Genomic DNA, 1,957 nt, shown 5'->3' with positions numbered 1-1,957 from the left:
ACTCTGGGATATTTTGATGTATATTATGTTTTTTATTATATGACTATGAGCAATTGAGACAACTCAATTGGATTTAATGCTTTAAATAGTTTTCAAATTGTTATTACCTTGCCTTAGATATAACTATTTTTTTTCGATTCTCAACCTATTCTTGTTGGACGGTATCTGGTGGAGCACTACCAGACATAAGAATAGAGGTAATATAATGGTGTTCCAATATTTTTTTATAAAAGAATGTTTTCATAGTCTATACTTAGGAAAGATGGATTATTTACAAAGTAGTTAGAATACGTAGGTGGATGGTCCATGCTAACCATAGACAGGTTATAGTTAACTGAATTTTATAAATCATCTTTCTTTAAAACCCGAATTGAACGAATGTTATTGAGTTCAATTCATTTAAAATATAATTTGTTAAATTCACAGAGTTGAAACAGTTAACCAAAGTGTGAAGGTTGTGGTGAAGTCAAAGCCCTAAAACCTTTCTCTCTCTGATTTCTTTAGTTTAATTTCAGTTTACAATCATGACAACCAATCCAACAATTCAACTAGTTACCTGTAAACCAATAGGAATTAATTAAAAGCAAAACATAAATACTCATCTCCCTGTGGGTTCGACACCCTCTCTATAGTGCCATCCTACAAGGATTCGTTCTATTACGAGTGGTTATTTTATAAATTGATGATAACACACCACACTTATTTTTGGCGCCGTTGCCAAGGAGATTTGTTATTTAGTTTAGTTTTTAATTAATTCTATCTTTGGTTTACCAGTCTTCGGACTTTCTGATATCTCACCTTAATTCTTTTTCTTTTTAGGTACAGGAACTTACTAGTGTGGACAAAGACGCTTAAGGGATAAAAAGCTTCAGTTTATTAAACCTTTTGTGAATTTTTTCTGTTTTCTTTTACTTAGAAAAATTTTATATTTGTCACTTTTAGGATTAGTGGAATTAATGCATGTTAACTCGCCAAACTCGGTAAAAACCTTTAGTGCATGATCCTGAAATAGAGAGAACTCTTAGTTAATTAAGAAAACTTAAAAAACATTTGAATATAATAAGAAGTTTCTCTGATAACATGGCTAATAATCATGATACACCGGGTAATCGTAATGGTAATGGTAATGGAGAATGGGTGCCACCTGCTCTTCCGCAACCACAATTGAGGGATCATTTTATTCCTATCACATATACTTCTCCTTCGTGCTTTATATTTTCGGATGCTGATGCAACCCATTTTGAGATCAAGCCTGCTATGATCCAAATACTTCCTACCTTTCATAGGTTTACAATAGAGGATCCTTATATACACTTGGATGTATTTTTGGAATTGTATTCAACTACCAAGTTAACCACTCTTACCAATGATTCATTCAGGATGCGACTTTTCCAATTCTCTCTCAAGGACAAAGCAAGAACTTGGTTGCATTCCCTTCCACCAAATTCCATATCTACATGGGAGTTGTTACAACAAGAGTTCTTGAAAAAGTACTACACAATGGGTAAAACCTGTCAAATGAGAAAAGAAATCATGGCATTTTCCCAAATCCCGTGAGAATAGTTCCATGATGCATAGGAAAGATATAATGATCTTCTAAAAAAGTGTCCACACCATGATATTGCTTAATGGCACTTAATATAGATTTTCTATGATAGTTTCTCTGATTCTTATAGAAACATGGTTGATGTATCTAGTAATGGAGCCTTTCTGTGTAAGAGTCCGGCTGACACTTGGGAACTATTTGAGGCCATAAGTGAAAATTCAACGCAACATGTGTCTTCCTCTAGGTCTAGGTTTTCACCTGGAATGCATAAAGTTGAAAAAATCTATGAGGTAGACAAATCTTGTGAGTTAGTCGCTTAAATAGAAGCCTTGAACCGTAGGTTTGATCAAATCTTATCATCTGGCTTTGCTCCTATTGCTAATCCACAAAGTGACTTGCCAGAGGAAGTTT

At 33.9% G+C, this 1,957-nt stretch overlaps 1 non-coding gene across 1 annotated transcript; it reads right to left on the bottom strand.

Annotated features, from left to right (window-relative positions):
* Nucleotides 1-1,516: 1,516 nt before the first annotated feature.
* LOC132301963 (small nucleolar RNA R71) lies at nucleotides 1,517-1,622 on the bottom strand. Its single transcript, XR_009480695.1, has one exon. It is a non-coding gene; the product is annotated as a small nucleolar RNA R71 (small nucleolar RNA).
* Nucleotides 1,623-1,957: the final 335 nt, after the last annotated feature.

Source organism: Cornus florida, unplaced genomic scaffold (assembly GCF_030987335.1).
Source record: "Cornus florida cultivar Cherokee Brave unplaced genomic scaffold, ASM3098733v1 CherokeeBrave_3.0.0_Hap2_Chr03, whole genome shotgun sequence".
In the NCBI taxonomy this organism is placed as follows: Eukaryota; Viridiplantae; Streptophyta; class Magnoliopsida; order Cornales; family Cornaceae; genus Cornus; species Cornus florida.
The sequence above is the reverse complement of the archived record's forward strand: the minus strand, read 5'-3'. Positions and strand labels throughout refer to the sequence as shown.